This window comes from Schistocerca nitens, chromosome 3 (genome assembly GCF_023898315.1).
Source record: "Schistocerca nitens isolate TAMUIC-IGC-003100 chromosome 3, iqSchNite1.1, whole genome shotgun sequence".
Taxonomy (NCBI): Eukaryota; Metazoa; Arthropoda; class Insecta; order Orthoptera; family Acrididae; genus Schistocerca; species Schistocerca nitens.
Genome location: NC_064616.1, coordinates 830,989,609 through 831,004,411, shown reverse-complemented (window position 1 = coordinate 831,004,411; position 14,803 = coordinate 830,989,609). Strand labels below are relative to the sequence as shown.

The following is a 14,803-nucleotide window of genomic DNA, read 5'->3' as shown; positions in this document are numbered from 1 at the left end:
AGGCGGCCTCTTTAGGCCGGACGAGGAGGCGCCCGCTGTTTAATTATGCGCGCTCACTGTATAGGGTTACAACAATCCTTCCCCCATGGAGAAAACTGTTCGCCATGGATATGTCCATGTCTTCATTGGAAAGGGACGACTGCTGGAGCAGGTGTCGTGCCTTCAGGGTAGAATACGGTATGAAAAGGCGCTCTCTCCTCGACGAGAGACCTTAAATGAGCACCAGTGATAGAGGAGCCTGTGGCCAAAACAAGATATTGACCTAGTTGGAAGGTAACTAAGCAAGGCATCGAGTGTAATTTTGACTTCAACAGGGTGAAAGCACTCTCGCTGGCGGGCGACCAGTGAAAAGTAACACCTGTACGTAAGGGAGCATGCAGGGGATGAGCCACCACGGCCAAATCAGGAAGAAATTTATGGTAGTAAATAACCTTTCCTAGAAAGGCCTGCAACTCTTTGCCATTGGTAGGACCCGGCAAAGCCGCGACGGCATCGAGATGCTGGTGTTATAGCTTGACGCCAGCGCGCGAGAATTCAAAACCGAGACAGATGATGTACGGCTGATAAAGCTGCGATTTTTCCATGATAATAGTTACGTTTAATGGCAGGTGCTGGTATTGATATAAGCCGAAGGGGGTATTCCTTATGAGGATACGTTTAGAATCATCGTCCACAGGTAGTTTCAAGTAGGCTTCAGACAAGTCTATTTAGGGAAAACATTGGCCCTCGGAGAGCTGAGATAGGAGTCCATCCTGACGGGGTAAGGGATATGTATCAATAATAGACTGTGAATTTACAGACTTTTTAAAAATCACCACATAGCCGGAGATTGGCCTTAGGTTTTGCTACAATTCCTAACATAGTGGACCATTCACTAGAGGATTCAGGAATGATAACACCGAAGGACGTTAGTCGATCTAGTTCCACTTTGACTTCCTCTCGTAAAGCTATGGGGATTTACCGGGTACGAAAGAAACGAGGCCCCGCCTTCGGTTTTATTGTGATGGGAGCCTTACAATGGTAGCACACCCTAAACCGTCCAAAAACGGTGAGAAAATTCCGAGCATAGCGCGTCCAGTTGTTAGTACGAAACTTAATGCAATATCTGATGCACTTCGTCAGAAATAGAGAACCCAAAAATTTTGGAAGCGTCTAATACAAACAAGTTTTCAGTGTCGGCATCGTGTAACGCCGAACAAGTGCCCTATACACTACGGGAGTAGAAAACTGTCCCAATTTATTGTTTGTTGTAACTCACCAACCGACGAGAGATGTGGGACAAAGCTGGTGATCAAAGATCCACATAGATTTGAGAATTTACCGAAGTCACTGCCGCACCCATGTATACTTGCATTTTTAACATCTTGTCCATATCATGTACTTCAGTATAAAGTTTGTTTGGGACTACCATCATTTGGGAGACACTGTTCACATCCACATCTACGTCTGATGAATGAGGTTGAGAGTTACACACAGACGCAATATGACCCTTGTTGGGCACGCAGCCCGCTCGTGATGAACAAAGCAATAATGGCACGACAGCAGAGAAGCACGCCGCCGCCGCTGTTGTGATACCCGTACTGACTGCTGCTGATGTGTAGCATGGCGCTGCCCGTGCATCATGGAGACTGCGACTGCACGGCCGCGATGTCATCTTCCCTCTGTGAGCTAACCGACGACGGCGGAGGAGGAGACGCAATGGCGGCTTCTTTACACCTAGCTTCTATCTGGTGTCCAGCCTAGATACTTTAAAACACTGGGTAATGTTCAAAACCTCAGTGAGAGGGATTTTCACATTGTAAAGGGCGTTCACGAACTTCTCTGTCAGGGGCCAAGCGTATTATAGTATATTAAAAACTAGAAACCCACCTCGATTGCGAAAAAAGCACCTAGTGCTAACCTAGGTTTCGGCGTAGATAACTACACCTTCTTCAGAACAATAAAACCGACATGTGCCGAAGAGGAACTTTGTCAATGATTAAAAGAACACCATAGCTATACATTTAACAACGAAAAAAAGGAAAGCACAAACAGTACATATGTACAGAGTCAAAACCACTACTTAACTTAATGGTGTACGGTCCACCTCACACCGGTCTATGTTCGATGGGCCATGACCCGCCATAAACTGCAGCTACAAATGGTCGCTCACTTACACGCCCGACCCGCTACCTATGCACATGCGCAAGACAAGGGAAGTTACTTCAATGCAAACCATAAAGCTACAGAGCAACTCACACATATAACGAATGCCATCTTATAGCACCAACAATTCCCTATCTTTTGGAAGGCAGCCAAGGTCCTGGTGTTCAGGAAGCCGGGGAAAGACCACTCCCTCCCACAAAATTACGGACCCATCAGTCTGCTGTGTTCACTCAGCCATGTTGTTGAGAGTGTGATCCTCAAACGTTTCACTAGGCACTGCATCACCATTGACACCCTGAAACCGGAGCAATTCTGATTCAGAAATCACCACTCCACAACACAACAACTCCACGTAGCAGAACATATTACTCACTGCTACAACACCAACAAAGCTACAGAGGCGGTGTTCCTGGACACCAAAAGGCCTTCGAACGTCTATGGCACAACGATCTTACTCGCAGGCGCAGCGATGCTGGTTTTCCAGGTCGTATCGTACGTCTCAAACACTCATATCTCACCAACAGAAGTTTCAACACTGCCGTTCAGGGCAAACAGTGAACACGACATGGCATACAAGTGGGAGTACCCCAGGGCAGCATCCTAGGCTTCCTCTGGTTTAATCTCTACGTAAATGGTTTTGTAACTACACAAAACGCGATGGTAGCCAACTACCTGGATGACACCATCATCCTAGCTCAGGATTGGGGGCCATCAAACATTGATTCACTATTACAGCGTGCACTCAGAATTGCCAAGCCTTCGCTGGGACGACGGCGTGTTAAAGTAAATATCGACAAATGCGAAGCAGTTCTGTTCCCACGCAAACCAAAACAACTGCGCAAACATCGAGACTGTAGACGAACAACACTACACACACGCCCAACATGTTTCTGTGCGAAAGTCAGATACCGCGGTGTCTGGATTGACCAGAAACTTACTTGAGGGGCCATATTGAGTACGTAACCAATCAAGCAAACGCGAGACTTAGCTTTACAATATGCTCTACAGGCAGAGCCCGCTGAATGGGAAGGTATGGACGTCCATGTACATGACACTAATTAGATCACTGATGACGTACGTAGCTCCAGTTTGGGGATACGCGGCTCCAACACGCCTGCGCCGCCTGCAGGTCGTACAGAATGAACTACTACGTGTCGTAAGCAATGCTCCGCTATACAAACGCACCGCGGACCGTCTCAGAGACCCTCACGGTGGTATTCAACAAACTCTCCACAGGACTGTACTGAAACTCGACAAACTCGAACAATCGCTTCAGACTTAATCTGCGAAACTACGACTACAGCCACAGGTTGAAACACAATCTCTCTGTCTCAAAAAAAAAAAAAAAAAAAAAAAAAAAGCTTATAGCTGGGGACAAGTAACTGTCTATGGACAGCACAAGCTCACAAACAAAGCGAATAATGATGAACGCGTGCATTACAGCAAAAATAACTGGCATTGCCAGCTGAAAATGCAAACCATTCAAGTAACTTCCCTTGTCTTGCGCATGTGCATAGGTAGCTGGTCGGGAGACTATTTGTAGCTGCAGTTTATGGCGGGTCATGGCCCATCGAACATAGGCCGGTGTGAGGTGGACCGTACACTATTATGTTAAGTAGTGGTTCTGACTTTGTACGTATGTACTGTTTGTGTTTTCCTTTCCTTCGTTTTTAAATGTATAGCTATGGTGTTCTTTTAATCATTGACAAAGTTCCTCTTCGGCACTTGTGGGTTTTATTGTTCTGAAGAAGGTGTAGTTATCTACGCCGAAACCTAGGTTAATACTAGGTGCTCTTTGGCAATCGAGGCGGGTTTCTAGTTTTTAATATATTAACCAACGATTGCTGACGCGCTGCGATGTTGAAGGTATTATAGGATCACGAACCAACGAGTCAGCATATGAGTCCGGGTGTGCTTCAGTAAGAAACTGACATCGTCTGCCGTGAAGTTCCGCTGCCCAAGTTGTTGCGGCCGCTTCTGACAACGGTAGAACTCACCGCGAGCGGCAGTAACATGGGCACATTTACAGTGATAATTAGAGAGCAACCGACATATTTCTACATCTACATGGATTCTCTGCAAATCACATTTAAGTGCCTGGAAGAGGGTCCATCCCTTTAGTAGATCTGTTACATTCTTTTTAAGTGTCTTGTCAATAAACGCAGTCTTTGGTTAGCGTTCCTCACACCACTTTCTATGTGTTCTTTCCAATTTAAGTTGCTCGTATTTATAATTCCTAGGTGTTTAGTAGAATTTACGGCCTTTATATTTGACTGATTTATTGTGTAACCGAAGTTTAACGAATTCTTTTTAACACTCATGTGGATGACCTCACACTTTTCGTTATTTAGGGTTAATTGCCAATTTTCGCACCATACGGCTATCTTTTATAAATCGTTTTGCAATTTTTTTGATCTTCTGATGAGTTTGTTAGTCGATAAACGAAAGCATCAGCTGCAAACAACCTTAGACGGCTGCTCAAATTGTCTCTCTGCCTGTAACACTATCTTGGGGAACGCCAGAAATCACTTCTGATTTACTCGATGACTTTACGTCATTTACTATTAACTGTGACCCATCTGACAGGAAATCACGAATCTATTCACATAAGTGAGATGACATTCCACAAGCACGTAATTTACGCAAGTTACGTTTTAACTTAAAGATAAGAAAACTTGCGTCTTTTGCTACTGAAATTTATTCTTGACTACCAAACTTTTCGCCTGTACATGTTAGACACCTTCAGTGGTCTACAATATATGTAAAATTATTTAACAACAGACCTTTATGTGATATTTGTAGTGATTTTTTGGCAGTTTGTTTAGATCTAGCTAGTTCCATTTGTAATAATATGTTTGTGTTTTTTTTTTACTTACATTAATTTTTGTGTGTTGTTCATCCCGTCATTTGGTGTACTATATGTAGTAAATGCACGTGGTATAGGTTCTGTGCCCTGTTCACACAGCCATTTGTTCTATATGTGCTGAGTGCGATACTTGTAAGACATATGCAAAGCCATTTTATCAGCCTTAATGTAAATACGTTAGCTTCTTTTATATTTTATATTTTTAAAAAGTTTTTATACACAGGTCTATAAGTAACTAGCAGATGTATCACTACACTTGCATCCTCTTGTTGCTGACTTGAATTAATACCACGTAGCATTACGAGCAGTTCGCATGTGGCTGTGGTACAAAGCATATGACGAGGTATAATGTACCCATATGTCAATATTGTCAACAGTATTTTAGCATTAAGGTTATTTGTATTGTTAAAAGTTTGCACTGTCATTGTAACATTCATGTAATCATTACCTATTTATGATACTTTGTATATACTTCTTTGTAACTTTCGCAAACGATGTAACATGAAAAAGCATAAGCCAATTTTCATCCAATAAAAAGTGTGACTGAGAAAAAAAAAGTTTCAAGTGACGTAACATGCCACGCTCCAACCACAGACTACACCAGTTTAGTATTTCCTGATGACGACATCCACCTGAGTAGTCCTCACCCGGGGATCCGAATGGAGGATTAATTTTCCTCTTGAATATATTACCCAAGAGGACGTCATCATCATCCAGCCATACATTAGAGCTACATGTCCTCAAGGGAGATAACGGCCATAGTTCCCTCCAAGGCCAGGTCAGTCAATCACCCAGATTGGTGACCCTGAAACTAATGAAAAGGCTGCTTTCTTTTCACAGATATACCTTCGTTGTTACGGTATATCTGTCTGTATCTTTGAGGCACGCAAGTGACCCTCCCTCGCCAAGATCCATGGTTCATAGAGAACTTCAAATAACATATTCAAAAGAGACTTTTAGATTTAAAATTTACGACAAAATGACTTTCATGCAAGCTGTGTCGCACAATTTTAGGACGTTTTTCTATTTTTTTAATTTTCCTTGAGGAGAAAATTTGTTATTTTTTTAGGTTACTTTCTTGAGTGTAAATAAAAAAAAAAGCTCGTAAGATTCGTGGAAGTCTAGTACGATTCTAGGTGTCGAGAAAACTTCCCCTACCATGTGGAACACCTGTTCTCAGATGGTTCAGATCCCCGAACGTAAACTTCTGTGGACAACTGAGTTTACTGTTAACAGTCAACTTGGATTTAGTGGTTAATTGTTTCGCGAAAAATTGTACAATGTTTTATGAGAAACATTAATGATGAAGTGCAGCAGTAGTCGGCATTGGTGACCAATTCCAATATGCCTGGTATTATAACAATCTTATCTCAAATAACATACTGTCAAAGTCACAGTTTGGATTTCTAAAGGGTTCTGATATTGAGATGGGTATCTACACTTACAGTGAAAATGTGCTTAACTCATTAACAAAAAATTGCAGGCAACTGGTATATTTTGTGATCTGTCAAAGGCATTTGACTGTGTAAATCACAATATCCTTTTAAGTAAATTATAATATTATAGTGTAACAGGAAATGCTGCAAAATGGTTCAAATCTTATATATCTGGCAGGAAACAAAGGGTGTTATTAGGAAAGAGACATGTATCAAGCTATCAGGCGCCATCCAACTGGGAACTAGTTACATATAGGGTCCCACAAGGTTCCACTTCAGGACCCTTACTTTTTCTTGTGTATATCAATGACCTTTCATCAGTAACATTAACAGAAGCCAAGTTCGTTTTGTTTGGCGATGATACAAACATTGCAATAAATAACAAATCAAGTGTAGTATTAGAAAGGTCAGCTAATAAAATATTTGTGGACATTAATCACTGGTTCCTAGCCAATTCTTTGTCTCAAAACTTTGAAAAACACACTCCATGCAGTTCAGAACTTGTAAGGGGTGTCCCACGAGTATATGCCTAACATACGATGACAAGCAGATAGAAGAAGTGGACAGTGTTCAATTCTTGGGATTACAGCTTGATAATAAATTCAACTGGGAGGAACACACCACAGAACTGCTGAAGCGTCTTAACAAATCTCTATTTGCAATGCGAATTGTGTCAGACATAGGGGATATAAAAATCAAAAAGGTGGCATACTATGCTTACTTTCATTCCATAATGTCTTATGGGATTATTCTTTGGGGCAATTCATCAAGACAAACTAAAGTTTTCCGGGCAAAAAAAGTGCAGTAAGAGTTATATGTGGTGTGAACTCAAGAACATCTTGCAGAAGCCTGTTTAGGGAACTAGGGATACTAACTACTGCTTCCCAATATATTTATTCCTTAATGAAATTTGTCATTAAAAATATATCACTTTTTCAAAGCAACAGCTCTATTCATGGAATCAATATTAGAAATAAGAATAATCTTCACAAGGATTTAAAGTCACTTACTCTTGTACAAAAAGGTGTGCATTATTCAGGAACACACATTTTCAATAACTTGCCAGCAGCCATAAAAAGCTTAACAACCAATGAAATTCAGTTTAAGAGAAGCCTAAAGGATTTATTGGTGGCCAACTCCTTCTACTCCATTGATGAATTTCTCAGTAAAACCAACTGATTTGTATATATACATAAAGTACAATATAACTTCTGCACAATTTCATTGCAGTAATGTCTTCATTGTAAATAAGTATTTAGTAGTTGTATTACACATTTATTACCTTATAAATAAATAAAAACCTTTTCATTTTAAATTCAGTGCATTAGTATTTGTAAAATGATTCCTTCATTTAGCGTTCATTAAAAAATGACGACCATGCCACTTGGGACCTGTAGAATGGTACATTAGCTTATTTGTTTGAGTTGTAAATATTTGTCATGTATTGTTGTTTTTCTGACATGTTCTACATCCTGGAGGACCTCCTCACTACGGATCAATTGGAATGAAAGTAAATCTAATCTAATATAATCAATACCGCGGTTCGATCGCGTCCGCATTGTTACTTCGTGCCAAGAAGGGTTCTCAACAAGGGAAGTGTCCAGACGTCTCGGAGTGAACGAAAGCGATGTTGTTTGGACATGGAGGAGATACAGAGAGACGGCAACTGTCGATGACATGGATCGCTCAGACCACCCAAGGGCTACTACTGCAGTGGATGACCGCTACCTACGGATTATAGCTCGAAGGAACCCTGACAGCAACGCCACAATGTTGAATAATGCTTTTCGTGCAGGCACAGGACGTCGTGTTACCACTCAAACTGTGGGCAATAGGCTACATGATTCGCAACTTCACTGCCGACGTCCAAGGCGAGGTCCATCTTTGCAACCATGATACCATGCAGCGCGGTACAGAAGGGGCCCAACAACATGCCGAATGGACCGCTCAGGATGGGCGTCACGTTCTCTTCGCCGATGAGTGTCGCATATGCCTTCAACCAGACAATCGTCGCAGACGTGTTTAGAGGCAACCCGGTCAGGCTGAACACCTTAGACACACTGTCCAGCGAGCGTAGCAAGGTGGAGGTTCCCTCCTGTTTTGGGGTGGCATTATGTGGGGCCGACATACACCACTGGTGGCCATGGAAGGCGCCGTAACGATTGTACGATACGTGAATGCCATCGGCCGACCGATAGTGCAACCATCCCGGCAGCATATTGGCGAGGCATTTGTCTTCATGGACTATAATTCGTGCCCCCACCGTGCACATCTTGTGAATTACTTCCTTCAGGATAACGACATCGCCCGACTAGAGCGGCCAGCGTGCTCTCCAGACATGAACCTTGTCGAACATGCCTGGGATAGACTGAAAAGGGCTGTTTATGGACGGCGTGACCCACCAGCCCTTCTGAGGGATCCACGCCGAATCGCCGTTGAGGAGTGGAACAATCTGGACCAACAATACCTTGATGAACTTATGGATAGTATGCCACGACGAATACAGACATGCATCAATGTAAGACGTGGTACTGGGTATCAGAGGTACCGGTGTGTACAGCAGTCTCTGTATGGTGGTACAACATGCAATGCTTGGTTTTCTTGAGCAATAAAAAGGGCGGAAATGATGTTTATGTTGATTCTATTCCAATTTTCTGTACAGGTTCCGGCACTCTCGGAACCGAGGTGATGCAAAACTTTTTTTCGTGTGTGTATTTAGTTCGGTAAATGTAAGAAACGTTATACTTTCTATTGTTTATATAGCATATTTTCTTTTCTTTAGAGATACAGTAACGAGCTATGGTTTTTTAAATAGTTCACTATTTGTTTCATCGTGTAGCTGATGCATTTAAACCAAGTGTATGTGAACCAATTCAAATCAAGTTTTCACCAATTTTAGCTAGAGAACTAGAAACGTTCAAAGTTTTACGGATGGCAGCAACATGCTGTACCTTATTATCTATGTTCAGATGGATGTTCTGATGGCAAAAGGTTGAATAAGTGAGAGATTCAAAGGTTTGCCCATTTTCGTGAATACACAGCTCAATGTGGCTTCTAAACAAGTTGCAGACGAGATGTATAGCTGTCGGTGCCACGGAACGACAAGCTTCCTCGGTGTGCTGTTTGAAGTCCTCTGCGATTGTGCGTTCGGAGGTGTAAAGTAGTGTAGGGTGTAGGACCACTTCTATGTGGGGCTAGGTCGTGGCAGTGAGTAGAGTTGGTAGAAATAGGTCTTAGATAGCTCAGGCAGATAACATCAAAACGTTAAAACATTTGTGTGCCCTGGTAGCGTCTCGGTGGAGGTGGTGACCCACATTCTCGAGCACATCGGGAGGCGGCGGAGAGCTGACGTTTACCGCGCTGTGACGTAAGCGCCCTGCAGTGCTGACTCCAGTGGCTTTACGCTGCGACGTGTTGCCTCGTTATTGGGCACGGATGCCCGCAGTCGGAGCCAGTGTTGTTGAAGACTGCCGAGTTTCGTGCAGCGGATGCCAGTCTCCGATGAAACTCGCCCCAGCGAGTGATGCCTGCACCTACACGGAAGGTTGAGTAGCGGTACCGTCCAGGTCCCGAGCTGCTTCCCTCCAGGGAACGGGTCAGGCAGCTGCTTGAACTGGCCCAGGTGGTGGAGGCAGACTAGTACCTTCGTTCGAGGATGACGACTTGCCACTAGCAGACGGTGCGGCAGTAGAGGCCCGAACTTCTAGTGGCTGCGGGCCGTCCCCCTAGTCGTCTTGCGTGGCCCTCCAGTCTCTCTTGGTGATGCTGGACTGCTAACGCCCCGGCCTACGTGTTGTGCCAACGCGCTGCTTCCAGCTGTTCCCAGTATAACAAATCCGTGTCCTGGGCGTGTGGTAAGGGCTTGCCTCGCCCTGCAAGAGTCCCATTTTAACGCCGCGGTTGCAATATTGAGATTCGTGCCCTAGTCTGCCTCGTGCTGTCTAAAATGACCCCGATGGCGCATTCGACATTCCAGCACATGAGCGTCCTCCGACTGCCTTCCACTGCTGAGGCATAACTGCTAATTTCCTTGGCGATTCCATCCCCGCTTCGAAAGACCTTGGTCCCCAGGTCTCTTTTTAGACCGGTCTGCAGCGGAATATTTTGCCTAAGCACTGGTTGGATTAAACCATGAGGTTCAGATGCTGTGAATTTACTCTACTGATTTAGCTCTTAGGCTCCACATTCATACACACTCTACAATTATCCCAGGCTTACCTTTATAACTAGTATTTCCCATTTTCTACTAAATTTTTTATAACACAACTTAAAACTACATACTACTGCCTCCTTACTCTGTCATGGCACCATGGCCTCTGACCTCGTGTGGCTTGACGTGGGGCCCTATACCCAATGCAGAAGTGTTCAGCGTCATCCTAAATGCTACTGTATGCACTGAGATGGAAAAAGCCATGGGACAGCGATACGCACATGTCCAGAAGACGGTAGTATTGCGTACACAAGGTATAGAACGACAGTGCATAGGCGGAATTGTCATTTTCATGTGAAAAGATATCCGACGTGATTATGGCCGCACGACGGAAATTAACGGACTTTGAACGCGGAATGGTAGTTGGAGCCAGAAACATTGGGACATTTCATTTCGGAAATAATTAGGGAATTCAGTATTCCGAGACCCACAGTGTCAAGAGTGTGCCGAGAATGCCAGATTTCAGGCATTACCTCTCATCGTGGACGGCGCAGTGGCCGACGGCCTTCACTTAACGACCGAGAGCAGCGGCGTTCGCATCGAGTTGTGAGTGAAATGAGAAATGAAATCATCGTGTGTCTTTGATGACCAGGAGTCCTCACCGGGGAAAGTTCGACCGCCGAGTTGCAAGTCTTTTCATTTGACAACACACTTGCCGACTTGTGTCAGTGATGATGAAAGGATGAGGAGGAAAACACGACAAACACTCCCCGAGTGGATAAAATCTCCAAGCCGGCCGGGAGTCGATACCAGGCCCACTATATGATAACCAAACATGCTGACCTCGCAGCTAATGGTACGGACGGAGTTGTCATTGCTAACAGACAAGCAACACTGATTGAAATAATTATAGAAATCAAAGTGGGACGTACGAAGAAAGTATCTGTTAGGACAATGCGACGAAATTTGGCGTTAATGGGCTATGGCAGCAGACGACCGACGCGAATGCCTTTGCTTCCAGCACGACATCGCCTGCAGTTCCTCTCCTGGGCTTGTGACTATATCGGCTGGACCCTAGACGACTGCGAAACCGTGTCCTGGTCAGATGAGTCACTGTGCGAGCTGCGGGTGGCTCGATAATGGGGTGGTTTGCGTTTACATGGAATGGACTGGACACTCTGGTGCAGATGAACAGATCATTGATTGGAAATTGTTATTTTTAGCTACTTTGAGACAATTTACAGGCACTCTTGGACTTCATGTTCCCAAAAAACGATGGAATTCTAATGGATGAGAATGCGTCATGCCACTAGGCCACAGTTATTCACGATTGGTTTGACGAACGTTTTGGATAATTCGGGTGAATGATTTGGCCACCCACGTCGCCCAACGTGAGTCCCACTAAACGTTTATGGGACACAATTGACGGGTCAGTTCGGGCACAAAATCCTGTATTGGCAACACTTTCGCACTTATGGGTAGCTTTAGAGGCAGCTTAATATTTCTGCAGGAGACTCCCATCGACTTGTTGAGTCCATGTCATGTCCAGTTGCTGCACTACGCTGGTCAAGAGGATGTCCGACGCGATATAAGGAGGTATTCCTTCACTTTCGTCACCGCAGTGTACATTTCTCAATACGACTCATTGTACAAGTTTCATGCACACAACAATATTACTTCTGTCCATTTACATTTTCTGTCACATATACACGGTTAATGATGCAGTCTATTGGGATCTGTACTTCCAGGGGTTCACTTGGTCGGTCGTCTCTCCATTGCAGCTAAATGAAGGCTGCACGAAACAGAATCACATCTATTAGGATGCCAGAAGTTGTGACACTCAAGGTCACAATACTTCTCGATACTTCTGCAGATGCGGTAGCGCCTGTTCTGCCGAGATATACCCTTCTTAGGTCTAGGTTAGCTTGTTCATGGAGAGGATTGGTCAGGTTTCAACGTATTATTGAGATAGGTCAAATCTGTGCTGGGAACACTTGCAACGATTTTTCTGGCCAGTATAGCTGTGACTTACGTTCAAGCTGGTAGTCCTTGTACTATCAGGTCAGAGATGGGAAGTCGGTCGCTTTATGTAGCATGTTGTTCCGTTAATTAACAACCCAAACAATCCATTACCGTGTAAATCTACTGTAAGCCTACCTCATTCGTAGCATATCGCTACTGTGTTGTAAATCGGTTGTCGCCCCACTTGCTGGTAATAGGGTTGTGGCTCCCAAACGTCACGCGGACGAATCTGTCCATCTCTTTTGTCTAGGAACAACTGAACCTCACATGTGCCTGTGCTAGTCAGGATTACTGGAGTCGAGCAGACTGTAACACTATCCTTCTGACAGTGCTGAAGTTTCTGCAATGTCATTGCCGTATGGGCAACGGCCTTGCCGCAGTGGATACGCCGGTTCCCGTGAGATCACCGAAGTTAAGCGCTGTCGGGCGTGGTCGGCACTTGAATGGGTGACCATCCAGGCCGCCATGCACTGTTGCCAGTTTTCGGGTTGCACTCAGCCTCGTGATGCCAATTGAGGAGCTACTCGACAGAATAGTAGCGGCTTCGGTCAAGAATACCATCATATCGACCGGGAGAGCGGTGTGCTGACCCCTCGCCCCTTCTATCCGCATCCTCCACTGAGGATGACACGGCGGTCGGATGGTCCCGGTAGGCCACTCGTGGCCTGAAGACGGAGTGCATTACCGTATGCTTATACCTGTCCAACGATATTAGCAAGATGCCTCCCGTCCTGATCCACACAAATTTTCCCGTCTCTCACTGTAATGGGTAAGCATTAATGGTGAAACACCTGAACCGTGTTTGTCCTCTTATAACCGGGAACCAAACCTACACGTATGGCTGTGCTTGATCTGTCCTAACTTCCACCGTTGCTATGTGATGGTACAGGGGTAAATTTTACCTGAGGAACTCTGCAATAAGTTCCAACTCAGATGGCAACACCTTCTACACTTTCTGCAACACACCCTAGTATTTTTCTGGTAGTAACAATGCTGAACTAAGCTGTCCGTACATGACAGGGTGAATGGCTTCCTGCAGATCTGCTATACCCATTCGTATGTCTCAGAGGCTGTCGGCCAACGACTATAATGGTCTTTCAATTGTAGCCCTCGTATCTAACATTTCTATTCGAGTCTGTAAAATTCTTAGAACCAGGTTGATGGCGTCGACTGATGACTTTTCACACTCCATCATCTCCATCATAATTTTTTGTAGTGCACGTATGTTATTCATCACCTCCTGCTCCAAGCTTGTCATTTGTGTGGTATGCCACTCCACTACTGTTTTGCTATCCCTGGCCATTTTCTTCAGCCCTTACAAGGTTATGTTTATCTCCCTAACATTGCTCTTATCTATCTTCTGAATACTGTTTTCAATTATCATCCCACAGCATCCAAACAAGCTTGCTTCCGTCGCTGCAACGTGAGTGGCAGCACGTCTGTTGCTTGCTGCATCTGTTCCTGCAGCTGTGGGACCTGTCATACTCCCCTTATACTTCTTTAAATATATCCTTCTCCACTTTGGATCGCAATTCTATAAGTGCATCCTCCAATCTCCTCAATTCATTTCTCATCTGTCATGCCCGCTTTCAATCTACCAGTCGTCAAATCCTTTCTACTTCTCCTCTGCATATTCTGCAGTTACTCTATTGCAAAAATCTCGGCTCCGCTCTTCCTTCTTCATAGAATCTGCTCCAAATCTCTTAGACAATTTTATTTTGTCCGCTTGAATCGTCTCTGCTTCTCGTGTTACAATTACCAACACCTCCTCTCTGGTAGCCCGTTATTATATTGAGAACCTGGGTCCCGGCGGTGCTGTCCATGACATGATTACCCTTTGTCAGCTGCACAAACACAACTGACAAATACACTTAAACGTTCTGCTACCTCAACACTTTCCACTACTTCACATGCTTACATTTTTTTTTTTGTCATCAGTCTACTGACTGGTTTGATGCGGCCCGCCACGAATTCCTTTCCTGTGCTAACCTCTTCATCTCAGAGTAGCACTTGCAACCTACGTCCTCAATTATTTGCTTGACGTATTCCAATCTCTGTCTTCCTCTACAGTTTTTGCCCTCTACAGCTCCCTCTAGTACCATGGAAGTCATTCCCTCATGTCTTAGCAGATGTCCTATCATCCTTTCCCTTCTCCTTATCAGTGTTTTCCACATATTCCTTTCC

General features: G+C 44.4%; 1 protein-coding gene and 1 pseudogene across 1 annotated transcript in view; both read left to right on the top strand.

Moving 5' to 3' along the window:
• Positions 1-14,803, top strand: part of LOC126248855 (glutamate [NMDA] receptor subunit 1) — a 613,579-nt gene that overhangs the window by 385,782 nt on the left and 212,994 nt on the right. The gene's annotated exons all lie outside the window — the stretch shown is intronic.
• LOC126249839 (5S ribosomal RNA) lies at positions 12,981-13,098 on the top strand (annotated as a pseudogene).